General features: G+C 38.3%; 1 long non-coding RNA gene across 1 annotated transcript; it reads right to left on the bottom strand.

The window, feature by feature from the left end:
- Window positions 1-511: 511 nt before the first annotated feature.
- LOC134484321 (uncharacterized) lies at window positions 512-1,989 on the bottom strand. Its single transcript, XR_010061723.1, has 3 exons — window positions 1,892-1,989; window positions 1,372-1,441; window positions 512-668 (listed from the first exon to the last, which is right to left on the bottom strand). It is a non-coding gene; the product is annotated as an uncharacterized LOC134484321 (long non-coding RNA).
- Between the last annotated feature and the right edge of the window lie 12,657 nt (window positions 1,990-14,646).

Here is a 14,646-nt window from a genome sequence, read left to right on the forward strand (position 1 = left end):
AAAAAATTCTACACATTTATTAAGATGAGGAAGAACCACACCTATCCTCTTTCTTTTTAGCATTGGTTACCTTCTGCAGTGCATCAGCCATGCCCAAGTGTCATTTCCTCTTCTTCTTCTGAAGTAGCCCCTTGCATACATATGATTGATCCAATTAAGTTCCTTGTGTCCTGAGCACCCGAATATGGCTTCAGTTTGTGTAGTTCCTGCAATTATTTGCTTCCAGGTAGCCTCCGATCTTTCTCATTTGGGAAGAAAAGATCTGAGTAAAGATCCCCTATCCAGAGTTATGATATGTGTTTCCTTAAGGACCAGGGACCAATACTACTAGAGCACACAGAAACCCTCTTCCTCTGAGAAAACTCAAACACTCATTTCTATTTTAGAGAATGTTTTTAAAGTTAATCAATCCAAAGACAATGCTTGCAAACTGTTATGGGCCACCCTGTTCATATCGAAGAGAGGGACTGAAAAATGTTGGAAAGTAAAAATGTGATACTGCATCCATATATTGATCTCTGACTGATAACAATAATTTTATTGAGAGTCAGTTTCCATTCCACACATCTCCCTTAGGATTCTGACCTTTACCAAGGTACTGTGGTGCTGGTCATCTATTTCCAGACTTTCTGGCTGGGCTCCACGCAGCAGCTCAGGGGCCAGAAAACCTGTATAAAGTAAGTGAGTTCACACAGGGTACCTTAGAACAACATTCTTTTCTAATATAGTGTCTATGGAGTATCATATAGCTACACCAATAGTCCCAGAGGCTCTGGACATAGACAGATGTTCAAAAGTGCTTTTGTCACTCAGTTGGCACCAGATATTTGATGTAAAAAGATTAGAGGGATGTGCAGGTATGGATCAGTCTCAGTGGTTAGTGGTAGCTGAAAATGAGTGGGGAAATAGAGATTTGATTGAGAGGCAGGAGGAAAAGAGACTTACCAAGGCCAATAGTGACAATCATAACAGTAAATCTGAATGATAATCAAGTTTTGTGAAACAAACAAGAAAAGGGGCAGGAAGACTACCAAGCAACCATTAAAGAAAGACAAACATGCCTCCTGCAAATAAAGTGTACATTGAAAAAATAAGTCCTGTAACTGGAAGTAAAAGGTAAATTGAGTACTACATTTAGAAGAGTAATGGGGCCCAGGCTACTATACTCCAGGAGCCTACAGTAAAACTTCAAATTGTGGAAAAGCAATTGAGTACTTACTGGTCACTGGATTGACATAGTCAGTCCTCAATAATCTACTATGAAAATTACGTGATCAGAAGATAACATTCAAAGTAGCAAAAGGAAAACTCCCTTAATGTCTCTGAAGCACCAAACATTCCATTAACATTTTCAAGGGGATAAAAACTCACCTGTTATTGATCATGTCAGATTGTCTCCACTTTGTCCTGTTCGCTTCTGGCATGAGATCTCTTGCATATACTGAAAGCAAACATTATCTTTTCTAAGAATGAGACACAGTTAGACTTAGAGACACTAACAAAGAAAATATTGTTTCTGTTTACCGAAAGAATATCTCCTTTGTGAAAGTTCTGCTCCCTATACAAAAGATAGTTGGACTATCTTTCAGATTTGTTTGAAGAATCCTAGGTGTATTGACAGAAACTATCCTCCCAGGCCTGGTCCTAAAACAAAATCCCGTAATTGTTCAACTGACCCGTTTATTTGTGCTTATGCAGATTAAATAATCCGCAGTCTGGAAGTAAATGGAGAGTTACAGACTATAATGGCCATCTGAAAGAGCTGGGCATCCTGATATCCTGCCAGTCTCACCGGAGGATGTTGTCATTACCTGAGAAGAAACTGGGACCATTAATTATATAAACCATATGAGATATGAGGGACTTGCATTAGAGTATAGAGGCTACTTACACTATAGTTCCTATCTCATGTACACTCAGAAATCTGTATCCTCCAGGGAAAATATTTAGACTCTCTTGTACTTGAAAGATGTATTCTTCAGGTTCCCTTTGGGAGAGGAGATAAAATTCAATTTTGAATGACAGTTACAGAGGGATGTAAAAGTGAGCAAATAATTTAGACCCTATTCATCCAAGGATTTCAAAATTCTCCAGTCGGGTCTGTGGATGGCATCAGAAGTTTCCCAGGTTGAAACTCTTACAAGATATAGATAACGTTTTCCTCTCTCCTGAAACTCAAAATAATAAAACAAGGGACACTGAGGCACTGGTCCAAAAGTTATAATTACTGAGCTAGCAAGGTTGAGCTAGGAAAGTTCACCTTTTTATATTAAGAGGACACCAATCTTGGCAAAAATCTGGGGGAGGCAAAAGAAACCTGTATCAGAGAATGGTTGCTGTTATCCAACTGGTCCCATCTCCAAAGGTTACGAGACAGGTTTTAGAGATTCTTGGTGTGGGTGTGTATTGCTCTGCCTGGATACCAGGGTTTTGGAGAAATAGTAAAGCCTCAATACCCCATAACACATGAGGGTACTAGGACAAATCTACATGGAGACAGATGGTATGGAGTTTGACACTTGATAGTTTGTGTTAGTTACAGCCCAACATTTCAAGGTTCCTCAGAATGTTTTTATCTGTTAGTCTGTGAAACAGATGAAAAGATACTTCATGAGGGATTTAAAAAAAACACTTTAGGGCTGTGAAAACACCTTGTAGTGCACCTGTCCAAACAAATGGACCCTGTAGCCTCAGGATCACTTGTCTAAAGGCTACATTTGCTGCCCCTTTTCTGTGAAAGAAGCAGAGAAGTTAATTCTGGGCCAGCATTTTATACTCCTATCATCCCAGAGAGTTGAAGCCTTTCTACAAGGAACACCACAACCTGGCTTAATTTTTTCATCTTTATTAACTTGAGTATTTCTTATTTACATGTCGATTTTTATTCTACTTCCCAGTTTCCGGGCTAAAATCCTCCTAACCCTTCCCCCTCCCTTTCTATATTTTTGTTCCCTTCCCCATCCTACCCCCATTACAGCCCTCCCTGCAACAATCACCTTCACTGGGAGTTAGTCTTGGGAGGACCATGGACTTCCCCTTCGACTGGTGCTCTTACTAGGCTATTCATTGCTACCTATGAGGTTGGAGCTCAGGGACAGTCCATGTATAGTCTTTGGGTAGTGACTTAGTCCCTGGAAGCTCTCGTTTGTTGGTATTGTTGCTCATATGGGGTCTCGAGCCTCTTCTAGCTCTTTCAGTCTTTTCTCTGTTTCCTTCAACAGGGGTCCTGTTCTCAGGACAGTGGTTTGCTGCTGGATTTGCTGCATTCTGGCTTTGTCTCTCAGGAGAGATCTACATCCATTTCCTGTCGACCAGCAATTCTTTGCTGCTTCATTCATCTTATCTAGTTTGGTGGCTGTATGAGTAAGGGTCACGTGTGGGGCAGCATCTGAATGGGTGCTCCTTCTGCCTCTGTTCTAAACTTTGCCTCTCTATTCCTTCCCAAGTGTATTCTTGAGAACCTGCCATCTATATATCCCTTATGCACACTAACAGATACTATTACTGGACCACCCTGGAGTGTAGTTGGATAAACCCACTTGACGTATATCCTGTTACACTGTTGTGTGCTGTAGGCCAACAGATGCTCTTCCCTGACTGTCCTGAGGTAACAACAATGGTCCAATTTATGTGGACAGACCTAATGGACTACTGCCAAACACCATCCCATGAAAGACACTAATGCAATAGTCAACACAGTTCCGAGTATTTTCATTAAACATGGAGCGATATAATAGGAGCTTCAACATTACTGTAACTAAAATTATTTTCGCACAAGACTTAGAGCCAAGTATGTAGGCCCAGAGAATACAACTGATTCATCAGTCTGACTCAGGACGCCAAATGGGTAAAAGGGAAGCCTGTCACCTTGTACATGGACAGACATTATGATTTGGATACTCCAAAACTCTATGGTATAATACGAGAACAAAAATTGTCCTCGTTGCTGAGGAAAGGACATTAAGAACATAAAGTCTTGGCTCTCCAAGAGGATATGTGGATTCCCCTATAATTTGCTAGGCTTCACTGCTATGGTTATCAAAGAGATGTCTGCCTTGAGACTAAAGGTAACTAGATCACTGAGCAAGATGCCCAACAAGTGTCCCTAAGTCCAGTGATCCTACTAACCTTCTGATGACATACCTAACCCACTGCTACCTGAGACTTCATGGTATAAATATGATGTGAGTATGCAAAAGCATCAGATGGATACCTTGAAGCCACAAATTGATACTGAACAACAGAAGGAAAGGTCATTCTTTCAGAAACAATTTGCAGTTTTCTGGTAACTCAGCTTTACCAGGCTACCTGTCCTGGGTCCACACACCTCTATGAATTGCGAGCAACAATGAATGTTATACCAACCTACATTGGACAGCATGGCAGGAGATGTCTAAGCCAGATGTCAGGTTTATACTTACCTAAATAAAAGACAGAGTTCATTTGACAGAAGAATTCCATATGAATGGCCAACACTATGATGAATTATGTGAACCTGATTTTCCTGACATATAGACTGCTAGGATAGGATAAAATATGTGCTTGTTTTTATTGATATCTTTTCTCGGTGAGTAGAAGCTTCTACAACAGACAGAAACTGGTGAAAGAGAAACTAAAAAGCTCTGCTAGGAACTTTTCCCCCAGTTCTCCCTCTCACTAGAAGTGCTGTCATGGAAAAGCCCAACTTTTATAGCCAAAACCTCTTAATAGTCAAAGTTTTATAAATAGTGTGAAATTTTTGTGGTGCATATGTAACACAGAATTCTGGGCAGGTGGACACGAAGAACAAGACATTAAAAAAAACCCTATGGAAACTCCCAGTAGAGTCCAGGGAAGTATCAAAAGACTGTTATTTTTTTATTGGGCCTGCTTCATTCCTTGAGGGAGGGATTCATCCATATAGTAGTATGTTTAGAATACACCCCACATTACTCCCAATGGGCAGAGATTAGCAGTTGGAAGAACTGTTCTACCATTTCATTCTTCAAATCCTAGCCCTCCAGTTTTCTATTAAATCTATTCTTTGTCCTATCAGATAATGGCACAGAACCTCTAAATCCACTAACAATAACCCATTGTTTGGGCCAAGTGGTAGTGAAGCTGTATGAGTCAGGAGATATGTGATGATTTTTTTCCAGTCCTACAGCTATGGAGTTAGGTGGAATTCTAAAATGGATTCTGTCCAACTCCGTCAAGAATGTAGAATCGACATAGACAATGCAAAATAAATTCCTTCTTGTTCTTATGAACCTATTGAAGTTGAGGTTTCCCTGGTCCTCAAGCCATTCCTCTCCCTGCATATCCTCCTGGGACTTGTGTTTGGTCTGAAGAAACAATCATGGTAAAACCTACAAAACCCTTAAGTCTGGTCCTGGGAAAACAGGAAGGTAGATATTATAGAATTGATATCTAATGGGACTAGAGATCTGCATTCTATAGTCCATGATGTCCTTTCCTTTACTGATGTCTCATAAATTTTGGGTAAAGTTAGAATTTAGGTGTTTATCATTTGAATTAGGTCCATAATATTTACACTGTTATATTCACTCTAGAGCTGGGCACGCTTTGTTGCTAATTCTTTGCAAAAAATGGAATTGCAAAACAGAATTTATGAGTACACATTCAGAAATATATATATATATATATATATATATATATATACATATATATATATATATATATATATATATATATATATATATATATATATATATATTCTCCTATAAAGGAAAGTACAATACAAAAATGAAATACAGTATTCAGTCAATTAAAGGACTGCAGGAAAAATACTGGCCTTTGGGAAACAGAGAAAACCTAGGAAATTGAAGTGTACGTCACAGGATTGGAGCTGGGAATAGAATTATTAGCCAGAATAAACTCCTACACCCCATGTTCCTAGATCTTTTTTATCCATGCCAAGTGCATGACTAACTTTCTCCATTCAGAGCAAGAAACCACTAATGAAGGAAAAAGAAGTCTCTAGCTTTAGAGAGATGGAGTACATAAAGGTTTCCCCTGTGTCACAGGAGACATAGATGGAAAAGGCACTCTCGAAACTGGTCAATGTAAGGAAAACAGTTTAGAGTTAGGCCATAGCAGTTCTCAGAGACATCATCAATAGGCCCTCCCTGAAAAAATCTCTTGTTATCTGAAGATTCCTATCTTCTTCTGTGATGTCACAAGTCTTGTTGTGAAAGCAACTGCATCTCAGATATTTCTTCAGGACCTCTAGGTTTTACTAATTGGCCTCTAGTTCAGAGTAAACAGCCATTTGGTATGGAGAACAAAGAGGATGAAAAGATCAGATATGGGGAGAATGAAGGAAGCTGGCCTACTGTCTTGGTATAAAAAAAAGGAAGAAATATGTGGTCCTTGGGACAGTTTAGTGAGTACTTGGTAGGGATTTAGTGGGATAGATAAAGAGATAGCCTTGATCTGAGCCTCCCACCTATGGGAATCAGGAGCTGGGAACCTCTCAGAAGCATCTGGACTTCCCTGTTCTTATGGTTCCTGGAAATCATACAGTTTACATCATTAATTTCTTTATTATAAAACCAAGTGTTTGGAAGGACTCAGTTGTTTTCCTGAGAGCTCATGGTCCTTTACTCTTTTTGACAACAAGAAAAAGGTCCTAAGGAAAAAGAGAGAGACAGGTATTGTGTCCCTAGCTCAGAGTAAACTCCATGTTTTAGATATCTATAGTGTTGTCTGGGAAGCAGTAGTGCTATTTAGTTTAGACTTCATCATCTCAGTCTTTCCACTAATATTTCCACTGACTATCACTTCATGTTTCTAAGTCAATAGGTATGATTAACTGTCAGTTTTCTCTACTTTTTTCTTTCATTTTTTTATGTTTTACCAATTTTTATTGCTTTTTTTAACTTGATGTTTCTATATTTACATTTAATGTTATTTCGTTTCCCTTTTTATTGCCCATAAGATTCCTACCCGTATCCTTCCCATTCTTCTCTAACAACCCTGACTGCGCCTTCACATTCCCTTGAACTGGGAGACAAACCTAGAGAGGAACAATAGCTTCTGCTTCCATTCGTGATGACAAGGTCATCCTCTGCCACATGCATTTTAAGCCATAGATGTGTCTGTGTACATTCATTGAATATTGGTCTAGTTACAGAAAGCTCTGGTTCATTGACATTGTTTTTCTTATGGGATTGAAAGCTACTTCAGCTCTTGTAATTCTTTCACAAAATCTGCCAACAGAGGTTTGTGTCAGTTCACTGGTTTGCCACTAGCATTCACTTCTGTAGTTGACATGATCTACCTGTGTCTCTCTGGAAATATCTATATCCGGTTGCTGGCAGAATGCACCTTTTAGCTACATCAATCTTATCTAGTTTTGGTGGCTGATGTATATATATATATATATATATATATATATATATATATATATATATATATATATATATTGGTGGCTCCTACACTTATGTGATTAGGTGGAGTGGTAACTTGGATTCTGAGCAACTAGGTCAAGAATGTAGAGTTCAGAAATGACAATGCCAAATAGACTCCCTCAAGTTTTCATGAACCTATTCAAGTTAAGGTTCACTGTTCCTCAAGCCATTCTTCTTTCTGCCCATCCTCCAGTATCTTATGTTTTGGCTTCAGAGAGAATCATGGTAAAACTTCCAAACCTCAAGTCTAGCAATGGGAACACAGGAAGGTAGATAGTATAGTACTGATACCAAATAGTACTAGAGAACTGAATTCTATAGTCATTTTGTCCTTTGCTTTGGTGAAAATGGAATTGGAAACAGAATTTTTGAGTACACATACAGGTATATTTAAAAAGTCTCTTATCAAGGAATGTACAATGAGAAAGTGAAATATAATATTAATTCAACAAAGGTCTGTAGGCAAAACACTGGCGTTTCAGAAATAGAGAAATCATTGGTTATTAAACTGTGTATCAAAGGAATGAACCTGGTAATAAAATATTATCTAGAAGAATCTCCTCCACTCTATGTTCCTAAATCGTTTCTAGCCCTGCTATGCCCCTGACTAACTTTGTCCATTCAGAGCATGTAACCACTAATGAAGCAAAGAGAAGTCTCTAGCTTTAGAGATATGTAATATGTAAAGGTTTCCACTGTGTCACAGGAGACACTCCTAGAAAGGGCACCCTCAAATCTGGTCAATGTAAGGAACGCTCTTTAGCAGGTAGATGTGGCAGTTCTCAGTGATATCATCATTAGGCCTCCCTGAAAAATCTCTTGTATCCTGGATAGACCTCTCTTCTTCTGTGATGTCACAAGTGTTGTTCTGACTGCAACTGCCTCTCAGATATTCCTTCAGTACCTCTAGGGTTTGCTAATTGGCCTCAACAGCATTGTGAACAGCCATTAGGGAGGCAGAACACAGAGGATGAAGTGATCAGACATGGGGAGTAGGAAGGTGGCCTTCTGTCTTTCTTTATCGCAAAAGACAGGTGTTTGGAAGGGCACTATAGTTTTTTCCTGAGAGCTCATAGCTTTTATCCTTTTGCCAAAAAGGAAAAGGTCTTAAGGAAAAAGGCAAGTAGTGTGTCTTCAGCACAGAGTAAACTCTTCCATGCATTGGATTCTAATATTGCAGTTTGTGTCTGGCACTGATATCTGGGAGGGAGAAGTGCTTCTAGATGATACTTCATCATATCAGTCTTTCCACTAGTATTACTAGTATTACTTTGACTACCATTTCCTGACAGTGGCCCTTTAAAATTCTGAGTCAATAGGTGTAAGCACCATCACCTCTTCTAATCCTTTCTCAAAATCGACCAACAAGAAGTCGGTTTTCAATTCACTGGTTTGCCACTAGGGTTCATGTTGTGGTTTGCCCTGTGTTATCTGTGTTTGATGCTAATTCCACTGCCCCAATGTCAACTGCATAGACCTGTACTCAGAACTCAGGTTACTTCACAGAATTACCTGCCCATTGAATTTGTAAAGTATATGTGAGTGGCAGAAACAGGATAGAAGGAGGGTTATCATGAGAGGAGAAGGAAGAATGGGCAGGAGAGATGTTTGAAGGAAGAGGAGGACACTAGAGGAAAAAAACAGAGAAAGGAAAGTGACAGAGTGAGAGCAATGGTAGGTGAATTTACGATTCTGCTCTGTGTAGTTACATGTCGTTATTAATGTTCCTAAGGGATGGATGACACCCGGCTTTGTATGTAGGCAATTATATCTAATCAACTGGATAAAAGATTATTGTGTTGTGTGTTCTTTATGTGAGGGTTTGAGTATAGGAAAGTGTGTGGCGGCACGAAACACAGTGCAGTCAAGGAGTGGGAAGGTGTTTCTGCCAAGATGTCTAGCAGAGAATTTCAGATAAAAAGTGCCAGAGTTAGCAAGGTAAAAGATAATTTTACTTTTATTTTTTATATTTTTACAAGAACACGCTCACTTCTGTATATAATATGCTATAGCTGTGTCTCTCAGGAAATATCTTAGCTTTATCAATCTTATCTAGTATTGGAGCCACTCATTTGGGTGGCTCCTACTGCTACTTGTTTAGGGAGAATTTTCACATGGATTCTGTGGAACTAAGTCAAGAATGTAGAATCCACAAAGACCATGCCAAATATACTACCTCCTGTTCTTATATACATATTGAAGTTGAGGTTTCACTGGACCTCAAGCTATTCCTCTCCCTTTCCTTCCTCTTGTATTTTATTATTCCTGAAGAATGAAGCATGGTAAAACATCCACCACCCTCATGTCTGGCCACAGAAACACAGTAAGGTAGTTAATGCAGAACTGATATCAAATGGGACCAGAAAACCAGATTCTGTAGTACATGTTGTCCTTTGCTTTAATAATGTCTGGTAATTTGGGGATAAAATAAGGTTTTTGGAGTTTATCATTTCAAGTAGGTACACAATATTTACACTGTTATACTCATTCTATAGCTGGGCCACATTTGTTGCCAAAATCTTTGCAGAAAATGGAATTGGAAAACAATTTTTGATTACACATTCAGCAATATTTATAAAATCCCATATCGAGGAATGTACAATGAGAAAGTGAAATACAATATTCATTCAATTGAACGCCTTTGGGATACAGAGAAATCCTCCAAAATTGAAATGCATTTCACAAAATGTACCTAGGAATAAAATTATTATCCAAAAGAATCTCCTCCACTCCATGTTAAAAGATCATTTCTACCCATTCAAGCCCTTGACCAACTTTTTCCATTCAGAGCATGTAACCACTAATAAAGCAAAAAGAAGTCTCTAGCTTTAGAGAGATGGAGTACATAACGGTATCCACTATTTCACAGGAGACATACCAGGAAAGGGCACCCTCAAATCTGGTCAATGTAGGAAAGCTGTTTAGAGGTACGCCATGGCAGTTCTCAGTGACATCATCATTAGGCCCTGCCTGAACAATCTCTTGTAACCTCAAGAACTTATCTTCTTCTGTGATGTCACAAGTGTTGTCATGACTGCATCTGCCTCTCAGATGTTCCTTCAGTACCACTAGGGTTTAGTAATTGGCATCTAAATCAGAGAAAACAACCATTTGTGAGTGAGAACAAAGAAGATGAAGACATCATAAATGGGGAGAAGGGAGCTGCCTTCTGTCTTGGTCTAAAAAAAGGAAGAAATATGTGTGCTTGGGGTTGAGTGGTATTGCTGAACAGATAGCATTGACCTGAGCCTTCGACATATGGGAATCAGGAGCTGGGGTCCTCTCAGAAGCATCTGCACTTCTCTGTTCTTATGGTTCCTGGAAGTCAGAGAGTTTATATCATTCATTTCTTTATTCCAAAATCCAAGTAATGGGAAGGGCACAGTTGTTTTCCTGAGAGCGTATGGAATTTATTCTTTTTAACCAGAAGAAAAAGGACCTAAGGTAGAAACGAAGGACAAGTATTGTGTCCGTAGCTCAGAGTAAACTCATCCATGCTTTAGATATCTATGGTGCAGTTTGTGTTTGACACTGATATCTGGGAGAGAGAAGTGCTTCTAGTTGAGACTTCACCATCTGAGTCTTTCCACTATTATATCTCTGATTACCATTCCCTGACTGTGACCATTAGATTTCTGAGTCAAAAGATTTGTTTAGCTGGCAGTTTTCTTTTCATTTATTTCTTATATTTTTATTTTTTCAAATTTTGTTTTTTTAAACAAATAAATTTTTATATTTACATTTAAAATATTATTTCCTTTAAGAGTTTCCTCCCATAAGATCCCTAGCTGGTCCCTCTCCACTTCTTCTATAAACCACCTTACTGTCCCTTCACATTTCCTTTAACTGCGAGTTAAACCAAGGGAGGACAAAGGCCTTCTACTTCCATTAGTGCCCAAAAAGGCCATCCTTTGCTATGTATGCAGTTGGATGCATAGGTCTCTCCAAGTACAGTATATTGGTTTAGTACCAGAAAGCTCTGCTTCATTGGCATTGTTGTTCTTGTGGGGTTGAAAGCTCATTCAGCTCTTGTTATCCTTTCTCAGAATTTACCAATGAGAGGTCCATTTTAGGTCACTGGTTTTCCGCTAGCATTCACTTCTTTATTTGACATCCTCTAGCTGTGTCTTTCAGGATACATCTATATCTGTTTCTTGGCAGAATGCACTTCTTAGCTTCATCGCACTTATCTTGTTTTGGTGGCTGATGTATGTATATATTTTGGTGCCTCCTACAGCTATTTGGATAGGAGGTTAGGTGGCGTGTTAATATGGATTCAGTGCATATAGTTCAAGAATGTAGAATTTACAAAAGATAATGTCAAATAGACTCCCTCCTGCACTTATGAAGGTATTGAAGTTGAAGTTTCACTGTTCCTCAAGCCTTTCTTCTCCCTGCCAATCCTCATGTTTCTTATATTTGTCCTTAAGAAAGAATCATGGTAACACATCTAAAACCTTCAAGTCTCGCCATGGGAACACAGGAAGGTAGCCACATGTGGACTTCACTGATTCTAGTTGTTCCTGTAAGTCAGAGAGTTTATATCATTAATATCTTCATCCTAAAAGCCAGGTGTTGGGAAGAGCACTGTTCCTTTCCTTAAATTCATGGCTTTTATTTTTTTGCAAAGAAGAAAAAGGTCCTAAGAAAGAAGTGAAAGACAAGTATTGGATCCTGAGTTCAGCTTAAACTCCTCGATTATTTGGATACCTATAGTGCAGTTTGTGTCTGATACTGGTATTTGGGAGAGAGACGTGTTTCTAGTTCAACATATCAGCCTTTCCACTGGTATTACTCTGACTTCCATTGCCTGATAGTGACCCTTTAGATTTCTCAGTCAATATGTGTGATTAGATGGCAGTTTTCTTATCTTTACCTTATTTAATTTTTTTTATTTTTTAGGAATTTTTTCACTTTTTTAATTTGATTTTTCCATATTTACATTTCACATATTTTGGCTTTTCTCTGTTTCTTACCCATAAGATCCCTAACTGGTCCCCCGACCCTACTTGTATAATCCCCCTTATAACCCTTTGACATTCCCTTCAAGTGGTAATAAAACCTCATTTAGACCAAGGGCATCTCCTTCCATTGTAGCACAAAAAGGCCATTCTCAGCTACATATGCATTTCCAGCCATAGGTCTATCCATGTAAAATTTTTGAATATTCCTATAGTGCCAGAAAACACTGGTTAATTGGCATTTTTTTTATTGGATTGAAAGCTCCTTCAGCTATTGCAATCCTTTCTCAAAATCTACCAACAGGAGATCTGTTTTCAGTTCTCTGGTTTGCCACCACCATTCACTTCTGTATTTGACATGCTCTAACTGTGTCTTTCAGGATATATCTATATCTCTTTCTTCTAATCATGCAATTCTAAGCTTCATTAATCCTATCTAGTTTTGGTGGCTGATATATCTATCTATCTATATCTATATCTATATCTATATCTATATCTATATCTATATCTATATCTATATCTATATCTATATCTATCTATCTATATCTATATCTATCTATACCTATATCTATCTATACCTAATATATATATATATATATGTATATATATATATATATATATATATATTACAGCTATGATGTTAGATGGAATTTTAACATGGATTCTGGGAAACAAGGTCGAGAATGTAGAATCCACAAATGAGAGTGCCAAATAGACTCTCTCCTGTTCTTATGAAACTACTGAAGCTGTGGTTTCACTGGATCTGAAACCATTCCTCATCCTGCACATCTTCCTGAATCTCATGTATGGCCTGAAGAAAGAATCATGGTAAAATATCCAAAACCCTCAATTCTCTTCCTGGGAACACAGGAACGTAAATATAAGAGAACAGATATCTAATGATGTTATAGAAACACATTCTTTAGTCCATGCTGTCCTTTAATGATGTCTTGTAATTTTTGGATAAAATAAGAACTTTGGAGTTTATCATTTGAAGAAGATACTCAATATTTACACTTTTATATTCACTCTATAGCTGTGCCCACTTTGTTGCCAAAATCATTGCAAAAAATTGAATTGGAAAAAAAATTGAGTACCCATTCGGAATATATATAATGTCCCCTCTCAAGAAATGCAGAAAAAAACTTTAATACCATATTCATTCATTTGAAGCTCTTTAGGGAAAATACTTACCTTTGAGAAATAGAGAAAACCCAGTAAATTGAAGCGTATATCACTGGAAAGGACCTGGGAACAAAATTATTATCCAGAAGAATCTACTCTGCTCCATGTTCCTAGGCCTTTTCTACCAATGCCAAGCTCCTGAATAACTTTCTCCATTCAGAGCATGTAACCACTAATGAAGCAAAGAGAAGTCTCTAGCTTTAGAGAGATGGAACACATAAAGGGTTCCCCAGTAGACATACCTGGAAAAGGGACTCTCAAAACTGGTCAATGTAAGGAAAGGTGTTTAGAGGTAGGCCATGGCAGTTCTCATTTACATCATCATAGGCCTTCTATGAAAAATTTCTTGTAACCTGGAGAGCCCTAGCTTCTTCTGTGATGTCACAAGTGTTGTCATGTCTGCAACTGCCTCTCAGATATTCCTTCAGTACCTATACGGTTTACTAATTGGCCTCTATTTCAGAGAAAACATCAATTTGGGAATGAGAAAAAAGGGGATGAAAAGCTAGAGATGGGGAGAACAATGACGGCCTTCTGTCTTGGTATAAAAAAAAGGAAGAAATATGTCGACCATGTGAAGTCTAACTCCTTGGTAGGAGTTGAGCAGGTACGTTGAAGAGATAGAATTGATAATGAGCCCTTCACACATGGGATCAGGAGCTCAGAAACTGTCAGAAGAATCTGGATTTCCCTGCTTCTACTGGTTCCTGTATGTCAGAGAGTTTATATCATTAATATCAGTCTTTAAACTAGTATTACTCTGACTCCCATTGCCTGATAATTACCCTTTAAATTTCTCCTTCGATATGTCTGATTAGCTGGCAGTTTTCTTATCTTTAACTTATTGAATTTTTTTATTTTTTAGCAATTTTTTTTTACTTTTTAAATTTGATTTATCCATAATTACTTTTCAAATATTTTTGCCTTTCCCTGTTTCCTGCCCATAAGATCGCTATACGGTCTCCCTACATTTCTTGTATAATCCCCCTTTCTGCGCTTTTACATTCCCTTCAATTGGTTAAAAAAAATCTAGTATAGACCAAGGGCATCTCCTTCTATTGGTGCCCACCAAGGCCATTCTCTGCTAC

The sequence above is a fragment of the Rattus norvegicus genome, chromosome Y (genome assembly GCF_036323735.1).
Source record: "Rattus norvegicus strain BN/NHsdMcwi chromosome Y, GRCr8, whole genome shotgun sequence".
Lineage (NCBI taxonomy): Eukaryota > Metazoa > Chordata > Mammalia > Rodentia > Muridae > Rattus > Rattus norvegicus.